At 39.1% G+C, this 16798-nt stretch overlaps 1 protein-coding gene across 2 annotated transcripts in view; it reads right to left on the reverse strand.

Moving 5' to 3' along the window:
- LOC135474817 (carbonic anhydrase 2-like) overlaps positions 1 to 11423 on the reverse strand; it is a 45047-nt gene extending 33624 nt beyond the window's left edge. The window contains exon 1 of one of the 2 annotated variants that reach the window (XM_064754416.1): positions 11279 to 11423. The gene's annotated coding sequence lies outside the window, so the exon portion shown is untranslated. Of the gene's footprint in view, positions 1 to 3593; positions 3678 to 11278 lie in introns of those variants that run through there. The other variant, XM_064754417.1, reaches the window with a different exon arrangement.
- Positions 11424 to 16798: the final 5375 nt, after the last annotated feature.

The following is a 16798-nucleotide window of genomic DNA, read 5'->3' on the forward strand; positions in this document are numbered from 1 at the left end:
GATGACAATCCAGAATTATTTGTGGAAAAAAGTAAATCCAACAACTATTTAAAGCTCTTCACTTCAAAGGACAGAAAGCCAAGTAAAGTATCTATCGTTTAACAGGATTAAACACTCTGCAGAGATTGCACAATGATTGTATCTCATGATTACAGAGACAGTGTGTATATTATACAAAACAAATGAACTACCCAACGACTCCTTGGTTACATACTCCACACTATTGGTTGCAAAGCAAATGTGTATCCTGTACAAAATAAACAAAGCACCTGACGACTACCAGTCAATGCAGAGTCAATGTGTTTTCTACTACAACATAAATAAAGCGCCCAACGACTCCTGGGATAGATACTATATACATTACTGATTGCAAAGCAAATGTGTGTTCTGTTACAAAACAAATAAAGTATACCTGATATCTCATAGGATATAGTCTTTACAATTTACAGTAGAGTCAGTCTGTGTGCTAGGCAAAATAAATACCCGACGACTCTTAACATAGATATTTTACACTTAAAAGATTGCAGAATCAATGTGTGAGCTGTAAAAACAAATAAAGTACCCAACGACAAACAAGTTAGACCCTTTAACACTTTACAGATTGCAGAGTCACTGTGTGTCAGTGTGGTTTATACATTATTATACAGACTCTAACAATTTACAGATTACAGATTGCAGAGTCACGGTGTGACAGTGTGGTTTATACGTTATTGCACAGACTCTACACTTTGCAGATTGCAGAGTCACTGTGTGTCAGTGAAGTTTATACGTTATTATACAGACTCTACACTTTACAGATTGCAGAGTCACGGTGTGTCAGTGTGGTTTATACGTTATTATACAGGCTCTACACTTTACAGATTGCAGAGTCACGATGTGTCAATGTGGTTTATACGTTATTATACAGACTCTACACTTTACAGATTGCAGAGTCACGATGTGTCAGTGTGGTTTACACGTTATTATACAGACTCTAACACTTTACAGATTGCAGAGTCACGGTGTGTCAGTGTGGTTTATACGTTATTGTACAGACTCTACACTTTACAGATTACAGAGTCACGGTGTGTCAGTGTGGTTTATACGTTATTATTCAGACTCTACACTTTACAGATTGCAGAGTCATGGTGAGTCAGTGGGGTCTAGACGTTATTATACATAAAAAGCGTAATATTCAACGACGAACCATGCGACTTTATACTTTACAAATTTGAAAAAGTTAACGTGTGTGCTGCACATAAAAAGTTTACATTAAACGACATAGGAATAGGCCAACAAGATACTCTACACTTCACAGATTACGAAGTCTGGAGTGTGTTATACGTAACATGTGTAACACCCAACTCCCTAGAAGTTTGACACCCTGTTCTTTACAAATAGTACAGTTAACTTTATGCATGTGCTAAACGAATAGAATATATTCTCACTTGACAAAGCCAGTGCGTGTGCTATATGGATAGTATATCTACTCACTTAACAAATCCAATGCGTGAGCTATATGGTTAGTATATCTTCTCACTTAATAAATCCAGTGCGTTAGCTATATGGATAGTATATCTTCTCACTCAACAAATCCAATGCGTGTGCTATATGGATAGTATATCTTCTCGCTTAACAAATCCAATGCGTGAGCTATATGGATAGTATATCTTCTCACTTAATAAATCCAATGCGTGTGCTATATGGATAGTATATCTTCTCACTTAATAAATATAATGCGTGTGCTATATGGATAGTATATCTACTCACCTAACAAATCCAATGCGTGAGCTATATGGTTATTATATTTACTCACTTAACAAATCCAATGCGTATGCTATATGGATAGTATATCTTCTCACTTAATAAATCCAATGCGTGAGCTATATGGATAGTATATCTTCTTGCTTAATAAATCCATTGCGTGAGCTATATGTATAGTATATCTTCTTGCTTAATAAATCCAATGCGTGTGCTATATGGATAGTATATCTACTCACTTAACAAAGCAAATGGCTGTGCTATACATAACAAATGAGATATCCGATAAATCCCATGGATGTAATAAACTCTACTCTACAGATTGCAGAGTCAATGGTCGTGTCACCGTATACATAACAAATAAATTATCGGACGATAGCCATGTTAGAAACTCTATACTTTACACATGGCACTGTCACTGTGCACACTGTGTACGACATGAGAAAAATCTGCAGATAGAGGATGCCATAATCCGCTGTGGTGCCACAATTCTAATTCCCAACTAATGTGTCACCGTGCGACACAGAAGTACGCCTACCGGATGGCTCAGAGATTACACTCTCTGCTATGTATTAAACTGTGGTGACATTTCTATCTCCTATACATAATCAGTGAAGTGTGGCGTTATTTTGCACTTTTGTTGTAATAGTTACTTTACGCTGTTCATTTGTTTCATCAATGGAGTCATGCTTTTTACATGCGCTTGCTTGAATAGGCCTTAAGGCACGTAGGAAGCCTTTGGGCATAAATTTAACAAATCGTGCCGAGGAGTTACAACCACGTGTTAACATCATAACTCAATCCAAACAAGCACACATATACAGTCTGACGATAATAGCACCAGAATAAATCATTTTACTACAGTAAGTATATTGATAGGAGAGTTTCAACAAATTAGAGTACTAATCAAGAGTTTAATTAACGTATATATGCAGGGCATGCAACCAACTGACTCAGAATCGACTTGCACGTAGCTATTGGATACATAGCCCACATTTTCGTGGTCAATGATTCATACAGGATTCATGAAGAAAAGTATGTACTGTTAGCAGCAGGAGTTTTAAAATAGTCAGTATATATATATATATATATATATATATATATATATATATATATATATATATATATATATATATATATATATATATATATTTCGGCATGTCATTTTCGTATTATCATTCTTGACAATACTGAATAAGCCTTTCATCTGCCTGATTGGGTTACTCGTGTGTGATGGCGGGTCATGAATAAAATACATAAAAGAACTAACGCAGCGCTACAATAAGCATAATATAGCAGCCATAAGGCACAGAACATATAATCTGTGATAAAGAGACAAACGCCAAGACAGACGGGTGAACGGACAGACGGACCAACCAACGGACATACGGACGAACTGACAGACCGATCAACGGACAGACGGACGAACAGACAGACAGACGGACAAACGGACGGACGAACGAACGGACAGACCAACGGACCAACAGACAGAGGAAACACATACAAGAGGCACTAGTAACTGTATAAGCTACAATGTTTTGGATTTCATAGCTGTTTGACGGTTGTGTATATGGAGAATGAAATGGGGAATTACTGTTCGTTACCGCGTAAGACATAAATTAAATCAATTCAAAAAGTCGTATGCCTAAATTGGACAATCAACAACATAAATAGATATTAGCATAATGAGGAACACACCAATTACCTCGTATACTTTACTGTTTCAACTTTCCCAATTCCTGGACTGTTGTAAGTACCTGTACACCGCCACCATCTTAATGTTTCCACGTTGATAACGATCAATTTGACACCATGCTCACATTTCCATCATGTTAACATTAACTTCTTCTTACCTTCAAGCACCTGTACACAAAAGGTTTTCAACGACTGGTCAGTCTTGAGTGGAAGCCTTAGAAACGCCACCCGATCTAAGAGTCAGTTTAAATGTGTCCTTGTACACCCACACAATTCGTATAGGCCTAACCGTTATTTAGTAAATGATGTGACAGCCAACACCTACACTACAGAGGCCATCGTTATAGCCGCAATCTGGCACATCCTGGTTCACTCTGAATTTACTGAATGAGATACTAAATTTAGCTTCCGTCTTCCTAAACTTATTTATTTTTTATTTGTCATTTGATTGTTGTTAAACGCCATATTCAATAATACGATCTCAGTCAGTTTTATGGGTGGAGAAAACCTGAGAGCTCGGGGTACATCGCCGATCATTGGTAAACTACGGACGAACCCCGCACCTCGTGCGTACATGCGAATGAAAGGCAAGTGCCTATAACTGTCAGACTCTTCTTAAGCTATTTACAGTGAGGCTTTTCACTTTTATTAAATGCAGGTCACTTTAACAGAAGAATATAATTTAAAAGGCCATTGTAGTGCCCATTTTCCAAAGTATGCAGAGTACAGTTGCAGAGTAATGGCAACATTTTGGTTATGAAAATATATTAAAATACTATTGGGGTAACAGTTACAGAATACAATGAGACTGAATCATTTCAGTCTTGGCAAAAGCCTGAATAGTCATGGATGGGTAATAAATAATTAAGTATGTCTGGGCATACACTACGGGCCATGACACTTGATTCTTTCCTATACCTATGGACATGTATATATAGTGGGTGTCGTTTACAGGTTGTATTAGGATAAGGCGTCAAACTTTAACAAGAAGGAAGAGAACGTCGACTTCTTAACTGAATATAAAGCTTGAAAAAATGGATCAAATACATATATATATATATATATATATATATATATATATATATATATATATATATATATATGAAAACATATGAAACAGAATTAAAACCTATACACCGTGTAATGTAATAAACACCCCTTGACCTCAAGTACAGTTGCTGTTACAAGAATCATTTAACGGAGCTACAGAGCCAACGATCTTGAAAAATGCGTCATCGTCAACCGAAACAATATGGCTTTTTTATATGACAGGGCACATTTGTATGTGATACAGGTTTGATGAAAACTACCTAAAGCGTTCCAGAGATGTCGTACTTACAAGTCACAAAATATCATTTAAATGACCCAAATAACCTTGAAAGACAGAAAATGGACAGGATTCTTCCAAATGCTTACGTTTATTTACTACAGAGAAGAAATATTCACCAGATGACGGACGGACGGACGGACCGGTGGACGGGCGCACGGGCGGGCTGGTGCCAACCATTACGACATAACCATTAGGCATTAATAGAGGGTTAAAACGAGAGGGGCGTGAACGCATACATGATGTGCTCGCTGAGCGTGACGGTGTGTGAAGCACGTAGTCCTTGTCAACATGCAGATTCGCAGTAATGATTTTGGAATAAACATAAAGCAATAATTAGTACAAACGATAGCCTGAACAAGTATAGGCAGAGAATTACGCATTAGACAATTATTAAATTTGTGCTTTTTATAAGAAGGTCACAATGCGTCAATCTACTCTGCACCCGAACCCATTGTCTTAAGATGTGTTGTCTGTATATAAAAAATTTGTCAAGGCGAACAATCCATCCCCGTGCATTACATAACCTATATAACCAGTTTAGCTAAACACGGCTGGTTATAAATGTAACTCACGACATATATCTTAACGACCCGGTTTAACTTCATTGGCTAATATCATCATTAAGGTATGATATTTTTTATATATATGATAAGGAGATTTTCGTAAGGAACAAAAAGACAACACGACACCATACTATATCAGAGCTGGATTTCATATCTCAACCAGAATTTTAAGTCTCTAAAAATAATCTGATTTCAGATTTTTATCTCAATATATATATATATATATATATATATATATATATATATATATATATATATATATATATATATATATATATATCGTTCCATCTATAAAAACGCGTACGCCCTTTTAAAAAATGAAACGTTTTCCGTATATGTGCACACCTGCACGTAAAATGGATGCAAATTGCATAAATTTCACAAAAATTACAGAATTTGTCCGTAGTGTTCAACAAATCAAATAACCAATTACTTCCTTGATATACATGCGCTTAGATAATATTGGGGCCCAATGCTGATAATGATAAGTATGTATATATGCAGTTTTAGTGAAACAAAATCGTACACGTTATTCTCTCCATGACGTCATATATACATACATGTATGTATAACAACTACAACTGATGTCTGTCATTGAATTTTAGGAAGATTTACTAACGCTTCTTTTCATTTGATAGCAGATAGCAGGTACCCCGCCAAACTAGAATGTGTGGGGTGCATGCAAAGGCATGTCCTAATAAATATATGCGTGACAGGTGTGACGTACACAGGCAGGCAAAATATGGTTAGGTAAACGATGTATATACAATATATCACGGAATGCGGTGTTTATTTTTGTGCGCTGATTGAAATAATGTTAGGGAGAGAGACATTTGTAAATACATATAACTGCTCTCCTGAACACAGGAAACCAACTGGATGCATGTACATATAGCTATGGGTGGTCATAGAGGTGGGACTCATTTGTATGTAACTTTTGTATCATTACGTTATTACTCAAGATAGTACAGACGGTGGTTGAATGTATACGCGAGATGCAACACGTGTTCAAATTTAACAGAAATAACTCATTTTTAAAAACGCATGCACAGGGCTTTTATAGGACTATGTTTTATCTAACACAAGTACATATATATGTTAAATTGGATATTTATGGAGACTTTCATGCATGTTAAACTTATTTTGATATACCCATACTTTTATGTTTAAGAAAGTTCCATGTAAGCGTATGTCGTTGCTGACTTTTAATTCTTCATTTGCACAAAAAGCGTATGTAACCACAACATTTGCATTCAATGCTCAAGCACGTGACCTGCTTAATGAACCCTGTATTCAGGCGGATTAATCTGACTACATTTAGTTTACATTGACTTAAATCATAGTGGTTTATTTATTACTCATTGACTGTGGATTAAACTGATGAGATGAAATTCACAATGAAAATTCAAACTGGATCGCAGCTCAATCCTGCATTTACATAGGAGGGCCCACGCTAAGCATGACCTGCACTCTATAATCCGTGAGGTATACATGTGCTATATCGTGTACCAAGATGAACTCACCACTGTTCTTTTGAAATCCGAGCTCTCTAGCTGAACTCCGTGACTACATATCAGAAACAACAACTCATTTCTGGAGTACGAACGCGACAGCCGCTCTGAGTACAGACACGACAGCCGCTCTGAGTACAGGCACGATAGCCGCTCTGAGTACAGACATGACAGCCGCTCTGAGTACAGACACGACAGCCGCTCTTTAATGGGGCTGCTCCACAATTCAGTAAACCTAAAATTACTCGTATGTAAGAACATGTATATATAACATGCGTACAGAGTTGGTATAAGAATCAAACCGCTATACATAATACAACCATGACCGAAAACAGAACATACCCGGAATTAAAGAAAACACAGATAAACCACTTGGTTCTGCGTCTGCATTGCATTCCTAATGATTGTCAATCTGGACAAACTCTCTGGAAAAATCATGGAGCTGTTCCGTCCGAACGCGTATCGTGCAAAAAAAACGGAGGGCCCCGCTGGATCTGTACTTAAAGAGAACATAATTTCTCTCTAATTCGTCACTAAACCAAGAGAAATTAAATGGTATTACATTACCAGTTTACCCAAAACACGCCATCGAAAGTCAGGAGTGAACACTAGACTACACAGCTTAGATCTGGATTATTTTTAGACAGGAAAGGTCCCCTATCTTAAGTACGGCGTAAAACATCAATTAAATAAATAAATAACTAAATAACTAAATCAATCATATACTTCATGCAATTACACATTGAATATTTGCATCCATATATCACTCCTTATAGCCTAAACCACATCAGCAACAAAGTGGTACTAAATCCTAACAACATTATCAAAATATTATCGGGCTGTACTTTTTTGCGTGATCTAGAACCTTTCTTTGTTTCCCTGATGCTCAATGTCGCTTTCAACATTGCATGTTTGGTCTCTCTCTCTCGAGGTGTGGTGAATCCTGAAATTTTCCTTAGCCACCTTTTAATTGACTTTTGCAATACATAATCAAATGACATCTGCAAATACCAAGGTTTATTTCAGCAAATATACTGATTCAAAGTTGGAATTTCAGTAAATGTTGCAATTTGCTGACATCTTTTTACAGTTACTCAAAGTGCTACACAATGTACATGCTGAATCAAAAAGTATAATTTTGCTTCATTTTGTAAATTTTAGGCCATTTGAATTTTTGGAGTCCTTTTGAAGGTTACGATGTGTCCTTGTATTCAACCCTGCATTTCACCTGTATTCTCCGCGTTTCAATAACAGTCCTGCATGCGGTAATGCAAGCCGTATACAATTATAATGCTGTCTCACTGAAACACCATGGCGAAGATGCCAGACACTAGACACGTCCAGCACAGGCACTTATTTTAACACAGGGTAGACCAATAATATTCCATTAACAATAAAGCCTTTATTGAGAAAGATTATCGATTTTGAAGTCTGGACAAGGCCCATCTCGAAATTGAAGCTAGGTCTCTCCATGCAATGGTAACGGAGAGACGGCTCTGTGACCTTTCGGCAACTTGTTTACTTCATTATGCAGAGTTCTTGGGTATACTATGAGGTCAGAGAAATCAAGGATTTCTCAATTTCAACGTGCTTTCCAAATCTACTGCATTTCTGTGGTTGCATGCTTCCCTGCATTCCAAAAATCAACAATTAACGACAAAGCCTTAACATGCCGTTTCAAAAGCTAAATGCTCAACGAAATCGAAAGTTTAATGAATGCCCTCGAAACAGTCATTGCACAGACTGGAAATGATGTGTCCGAGATACGCAGTGGACCGGAAATATAAGGTGTTGGTATTCCAAAGAATGCGGGCGTTTAGTCTATAAATATTTATCTCCATCAAAATTTACGCGTAAACATAGACGTTTACGTGTATATTAGATTTGGTTAATCACATGTCAACAGACGACTTTTGCATGGGGCCTGTATAATTCATTAGTATACGCCGCCATGCAAACATTATATAGGTGCGAGAGAGAGCATGTAGAAATTGTCCATCAAAAGACTCGGCCCTGAAACATTTGTAAAAATTAGGCCTACTCTTTATGTCTCCAAAGAAAAGCCAATCTAGGTGCAAACATATGTACACTGTGGGCCCATGTAAGAAACAGAGTATCAAGGAGAAATGTATTTATTTGACTGACTGGAATTTAACGCTGTTCTCAAGAATTCTCCCAGGGCATAATCCGCAGATTTCAGGAAAGGGCCTATGAGATTACAATTTTGTATGTAAGACTGCAGGGGAGGGGGGGATTTGTACCAGGGAGTAGCGATTTTAATGTAGTGCATGTGTAATTTACAGTTAAGTGCATGCAGCTTCATAGTACTTAACCTACGTCTTGATATGTTAATATTTAAGTAAATATTAAAGTTAATCACAACCAAACACACAACCTTCACTTCTCATATTATACCGTACTACAAATGTTCAAACGGTAAACTAGACTTGTGCATGTCTGAAAAGTGGGAAAATCAGTCCCTAATTGAGATAATTTTGGCTGCAAATTGAGGCACCGACGAAATATCGACCCTTTGCGCACATGCGGATTATGTTTATTACCGTTGACACATGCACATCGCGGTGGTAAGGCTTTGTATGGCTAAGGAAACTGGAGTGTCCGAAGTAAACTGCCGCCCTGCGCCAAGGAATGTGATAAACCCCCTGACCTAAACCTGCAGCCCGATCCGGCGATAGATGACAGCTTTTTGTCCCTCAGTCTCGGACACTGTAACTTTAGCAGTCATGCATTTTGTCAAGCTCTGAATGTCATGGTTATTAGTTGAGATTACATGCATGCATGCATCCACCCCTCAATAATGTTGATCGCTTCCATGCTAATAATATTCCGTCACATTCGTTCCCTGCCAGACGACGGATTGCATTTTCGTCCATCTAACGGATTAATCCGATCCTGATTTTAGAGCAATTCGTTATCAGGAACAAATGAATGTGTAAACAAATATGAATAAACCTATAAATAATTTTGCAAAATGAGCCGTTATATTTATTTATTTATTTATTTGATTGGTGTTTTACGCCGTACTCAAGAATATTTCACTTATACGACGGCAGCCAGCATTATGGTGGGTGGAAACCGGGCACAGCCCGGGGGGAATCCACGACCATCCGCAGGTTGCTGGCAGACCTTCCCACGTACGGCCGGAGAGGAAGCCAGGATGAGCTGGACTTGAACTCACAGCGACCGCATTGGTGAGAGGCTCCTGGGTCATTACGCTGTGAGCTGTTATATCAACGATACATCATAGTGAAAATCCTGATTGGGGACATTTTGGGAAAGTTACTCCAATCAAGGTAGTACATGCAGGAAGCACGTACTACCCACAGAGCAGCCATAGACGAATGTTCACTCTCCGGCTAAAATATCATTTATCTATTTATTGTGTTTACTTAAGTGTTGCTTAGTGTTCAATACTAAAGAGTGTTTTCGAATTTGTATCCGATTGCGGAGAAAAACAGAGTGCCCGAAGTAATTATTGACGCACATTCCAAGTATGATATGTATGTTTTGTTGGTGGAACGTGAACTTGGTGTAAGACTGCATACGTTTTCCGCCAATTAATGCGCGGAGAACAAAGAAAGCTAGGAAACCTTGAAGTCCGACAATGGGACTGAACTCATGTCTCTACATGGTGACCTATTGCGACTGAATTACAAGCAACTTTCGAGTCCATCTGTACGAGGGTTATTTGGACCGCCGCCAATATTGACATAGGGTATGAAGTGGGAATACTTTGTGTGTATGGTACAGAATCAAGACTGATAGAGCGCCTAATTTCTGAAACATGTATATAAATATACATGAAAAATGATCAGTGAAACTACATACAAATGCACGGTGAACAAATCTGGAAGCATATACATAGCCCTTATTGTATGGCAAGTCCGACTAGAAGATGATAACAATGGTTAAAGTAAACACAGGCAGTCCTATCCAGTATGTTCAGTGCAGTGGGCACAGGCAACGCCATCCTGTAAACACCTTTAACATGGAAAGTCTGCTGATCAATTCAAGGCATGTGGTTCCCACCAGAGCCACCTGCCTATGGCACGTGGTCGCCTACATGATCAGGGTAATCCCCTTTTTCTCAACGATTGTTTATAGGTCATTGGAATATCGGCCTGTAACATACAGCGACACAACCCCTGGTTTCAAACGCTGTGTTTGTGGCCTTGCGATACTTCACACTGTATAGTATTATCGCCGCACGATGGGATAGGCAACAAAATAAAGTAGGGCGGTCGTCCTGCTATACCAATAGAGCCTGTACGGCCTGGCAGATAATTTATGTACCAATTTCGAGTAGATTTTCATGCCACACGTGAGTAATATCTCAAATTATATATATTACACACACAGTCACGCGAAACTGAATATATAATTTCTGAAATATAGTAGGCTGTATAAGCAGTACTTGCCTCGTCGACCTCTGCACTGCTTCCGTCGGCTGATCGATACAGAAAACCAGGCGACTGAATTCGATCCTTCCCGCACGAGGTGGAGGCTTCTCTGCGTCTACCACACAAAGACCTCAGCCCGTGATGTTGTGCGTAGGAAACTGATTCCAACCAGGATATATGTGGTGTGTGCTGTGGCTGACTGTAGTCCCTATGTCAATCCATGGGTTGTGAAGAGCTGGGGCTGGGTATAGAATATAGGCGGGCGATAGCGTACGGGTGCTAGGGTACGTACAGAGTTCTGGGTATAACTCTGATCGGCCGTAGACCCGGCCGTGTAATGCTATTGTTTGTATACTGGGTTTGTCCAGATGGTTAACATATATATCAGCTTATAGAGGAAAACAGTACAGGAGTACCCATCGATCGAGCCTCAGATCTTCGCTTTGTGACAACGTGCACGTGCTAATTTATGTCTGGGGCTGGATGGACCACGCGAGATTTTGAGGTATTACATGTGGATTGCTATTCACAAGTATATTCTAAAATTTCTTCTCTATCAAAATTATACATACAAATATACTGTCTCCGCGTGCAAGCCCTGATATCAGAGTTTATACAAGGGCCTGCTTCAGTTATACGACATAGTGTAATCAACACTGATGTAAGCCTTCGCTAGTAGAATATTTGAAATAATTCAAGGTGATAAATCCACATCTGCCACTCAATGTAAATTCCAAACACGTGCTGTGTAACTTAGTATAGTCTTGCACGCTGTTCCATTCCAATGCGTTAAAGTGTTAAAGAAAATAACTTTGGGAAACTGTAGAGACAAACGTTTCTGCAGTCAGGTACACCAAGCATTTACAAGTCTACAGAGGAACTAATAAAAACTATTGGACTACCGCCAGCGAGGCGCGACGACCGAGGAGCCGAAGCGGTCGGCGTGAGTTCAAGTCCTGCCCATGCTGGCATCCTCTCCGGCCGGTCGACCATTAACTTGTGGATGATCGAGGGTGTCCCCTGGGGTATATCCGGTTTCCTCCCACCATAACATGCTGGCGGCCGTCGTATACGTGAAATATTCTTGAGTGCCGCATAAAACATCAATCAAATAAATAAATTTATTTATTTAACTATGAGCTCTCTTGGGGTTACGTTGAATGCAGTTAGGCTCTGCCAGATGAAACAAGGAAAGGGTGAGATTCCACCAAACCTCGCCCTTTGGTACTTTTGCGTTTACACTCACCTTCTTGTGACCACATGCATATATCAGTGGGAACATTTTGTGCATACGTAAGGTTTTCAGGCCTGGTATGGCCACGGGATTCTATCGGCTTCTATATACTAGGCCTAATAAGAGCAGATTCAATCCCAGGTAAAGTCATATATCTTCTTTTAAGCCTTCGAATCGAGTTTTTACTCTGGCTTGCTTGGAGCCCAACATATGAGTAAAATGTCGACCCGGTATCAGTATAATGTGACTGAGTGTGGGGTCGTGTCTGGTGTTGCAGGCATGGCGTTCCAGTGATGCAGCACGTCGGCATTGTGCCACTGTGAACCAAATATATGAATGGAACATGTACAACATGCTCCATATATGCCCTAATATTTATGCCTGTCAAACATGTCTGGTTTTGTGACGATCGGTACACATATAACTGCAACAGAGTATATGAATGTGGTAGACGCATCTTTTTGGGAATTGCAAGTACATATAGCTAGCTCTGAGTGCTTTGCTTTTTTTAAATATCTCTCTGTGAAACGTGGATCTAGGTATTTGTGGTCTACCACATCAGCGAGGGAGCTTTTTAAATTAACCGTAAACCGCAGACAGATGAAGCCAACGTGAGATGAAAGGACGCGTTGAGCCGCCTCCTACAACGTTTTTCAGTCAGAATTACACTGTATACAAATGATAAATAAATCAGACATTTAGACTGATGGAACAGAGCTAAAAAAAAAACAACAAAGATCTAATATGATCATTACATAAAAGTGATATCTGAGTGAAAGTCAGATAACATGTTTTCTGTTGTGACACCTATTATTTATGTTAATTCATTTCTGACTAACCTTCTACCCAAGCCAAAATACTTACTTTTTAGAAATATGGTTGTAAATTATATCCCGTTCAATAACTAAGTTTCTTCGCTTTTCTTGTCCAGAACAAAACAAGCGAAGTTTGACATTTGCTGCGACATCCCCCAAAATGGCGATATCGTCTTCAAATCAAACCCCTCCTTTAGTGAATAGCTCGTGTTCAAAGATGGCGGAATTATTTATTTGTTTTATTTATTTGATTGGTGTTTTACGCTGTACTCAAGAATATTTCACTTATACGACGGCGGCCAGTATTAAGGTGGTAGGAAACAGGGCAGAGTTTTTGAAAACCCACGACCACCCGCAGGTTGCTGCGAGACCTACCCACTTACGGTCGGAGAGGAAACCAGCAGGAGCTGGAATTGAACTCGCAGCGACCGCATTGGTGAGAGTATCCTGCGTCATTATGCTAGCGCGCTAACCAACTAAGCCACGGAGGCCCCAAAAGATGGCTCTCCCCGGTTTCATCCCACCATAATGCTGGTCGCCGTTGTATAAGCATAAAACACCGATCAAATCCAACATATCATATGCATACATGCAGAGTACTCCTTAAAAGAAAAGGCAACAAATAACATAATCGGAGTTATTCAGGAAGAGGGGTGGAAACAGACCTGAACGGCCACAACTATTTTTTGTGTGCTTAATAACTGTACAAATTCAACTTTTAATCTGAAATTCATATACGAGGCCATGTGATGCGCCACCCTAAAGCTACCGAAAGTACGGTGTCGCGTCATTCGTACCCCAATTATACATATCGTTGAAAGGTAACAAAAGGGGACGTCACCTGAAAAAGTCGCCCTCTCGAGTTACAGAAATACCTCGCGTCTCGATTGGTTAAAATTGATAACATGGAGAAGCTTTCGATTTTCTCCATACCGTGATTTTGCTTGATTTTGCTTACTTTGAGCTGCGATATTTCGTCACAGAAATAAAGAGGTATCGTTTATAAACTTGTGTTAAGTTTTATGTGTTATGTACATACATGTAGATATAGTCTGGCGCTTAGTCCACATTTTAACCACAAACCACCCCGTTTAAGATGTGTTACTTTGCCACAAAAACTATAGTTGGTGTAGAAAGCAATTCACACCTGTCCGATAAGCAGTGTCGAGATGATATGCCGGCACGTGCTGACATCAGACACGTGTAGTTTTCGTCTCATTTTTTTACACCTTCGGTCCAAAACACTTAACCTGTTATAAGTTATCTACATCCCAGCTGGCAAGTGTGTGACACGCGGTACGGTACGTGCCTCATCAAGAAATGTACATCCGCTCTTGTCTGCTGTTATACAATGTGGTTTGTACGTGACAATATATAAGAATGTTAATACCATAGTCATTGGGAGTTAAACAATGACAATGTTTTGTAATTTTGTTGTGTAAAAGTCTTTCGTTTAAGCGTGTGTACTACTGCATGAATAAGGAACATTTTCCCACGTAATGGAGGCCCGGGTGAAGGCTGGACTGACAATTGTTCGTTTGCAATGAATTAACGAGTAATACATTACCAGCTTGTCCGCAAGACATCATCACAAAGGTAGGAGTGACTAAAAGACTACACAGCCTGGGCTAGAGTGACTTGAGGCTGAAGAGTTTCCCCATTGAGTATAACTGTTTGCATGCTATAAACGTAGACCTATATTCTTCTGAAGGCGGTTTAAAATACAGGCTTACAATGGCAGTCAGGATTAGTGTTGCAGGAAACCAGGCAAAACCTTCAGGAAACCACTGACCTGTACGCTGGAACAATAAAGAACTTTAACATGTGACCTAACAAATCTATAACAAGTTATACAAAACAACTGGACTTTTTTAAAGGTTTTACCAAAATACATGAAAAACCTTTATAAAAGCATCACCTAGCTCAGGTAGTGACATGTACACCACATCCAGAAATATTTTTCTTATAAAAGTTTATGCATGAAGGAAATCGGGGAGGGCTGTGTAGGATATGTTCTTTGCTATTGAGAATTCGGGAAGACAACGTGTCACACAGTATTACTTGTGTCGAGGGTAGTTTTCATGGCAACCAAATAGCCAATTGTTCTATACTTACTTAGTAAATCGGGTAGGGTTTGCTGTCCTGGTCATAGTTGAGTTGTTCTGTATGTTCATCTTTGACTTTTTTAGGTTACATAGGTAAATGTACAAGGGTGCAGAGCAATTTGTTGTGCCCACATTTCTTCAGTTGCCATGCTAACCAGATTTCCATTTTCCGCTTTATCTACTATATGCTTGTACTGTGTAAGTAGGTATGTTTGAGCTACAGGCCTACATCTCCAGTTGTTCTCAACGTAAAGTGTCTAATTGTGTGGGGATACATACATAAGGTGTGACGTCATGTTGCATCTCACATTTGTTCATTTCCGCGAATGGCATCGAAAAAAAAATTGTCAATTTCCTCATATCCACTGTATATAAATAGAATTATTGAATGATTAAGGCTTAAAGCGTTATATAAAAAGGTGCGACTTCCTGTCAGGAATACAACTCGAATTGCTTTAAATGTGCGGATTTGGCTTTTGGTGGATACAAATGTGATATTGTGTCATGCTATTCAAACGTTTCCTTGGTTACCATGATAACGACATTGCTTTCCTTCACCCCCTCCCAATCCCAACCTGAGGACCCTATTGTACGGAACAGAACTATAATTCAAACCATACGAACAATTCTTTCCACCGTCGTCATGTTGCTTTCCGTATAGTTTTAATTTTGAAATTTAATAACATGAATGCACCAATGCATACCGACCCATGAAGAACCTTCAGGGTTAGGCATTGCTGAAACGCTGCTGCTTTGCTCTTAAATGCTTCGAAACGAATACATTTCACCTGGACCTTTGTTCTCTTGTCTATCAACTCTCGCACCTTCCTATGCTTGTCATACGTATGTCGCTTAAAATCTGTTTTCAGATTTTTACCTTTTTTATGTTATGAGATACAGCCATTAAGACCCTAAATATGAACGACCAAAAATCGGTACAATCCACCTCTACTTGAAAAGGATACGTGGAACGTTTGGTCTTTATTTCTTAACATGAAACTCAGGATATGTCGTAACATATTAAAGTACAAAAAAAGCTTATCAGCTTTTCTTCCTGAGTGATGGAAACGGCTTTAGACTTAAGTTTCCTATAAGGCCTCAGTGGTCGATCTGCAAACGAAGTAGCCTGCAATGACGCGAACATTGACAACTGTCAAGATAACAGTGTGTAGAGGGTAGAGACAGAATGCGAAGGAGAGGTGACGTGCGCTGTGCTGGTCCCGCGAGGCCATTAAATTCATACCAGAAAAATGATCATTGACATGATCATTGACACGATCATTGAAAATATGCATATTTACATAAATATGCACGGGTTATTTGAGTTGCAAATAGAGTCATAAAATATGGCTCAAAAATGAATTTCTTTTTCATATTTTCGTGT

The sequence above is a fragment of the Liolophura sinensis genome, chromosome 9 (genome assembly GCF_032854445.1).
Source record: "Liolophura sinensis isolate JHLJ2023 chromosome 9, CUHK_Ljap_v2, whole genome shotgun sequence".
Lineage (NCBI taxonomy): Eukaryota > Metazoa > Mollusca > Polyplacophora > Chitonida > Chitonidae > Liolophura > Liolophura sinensis.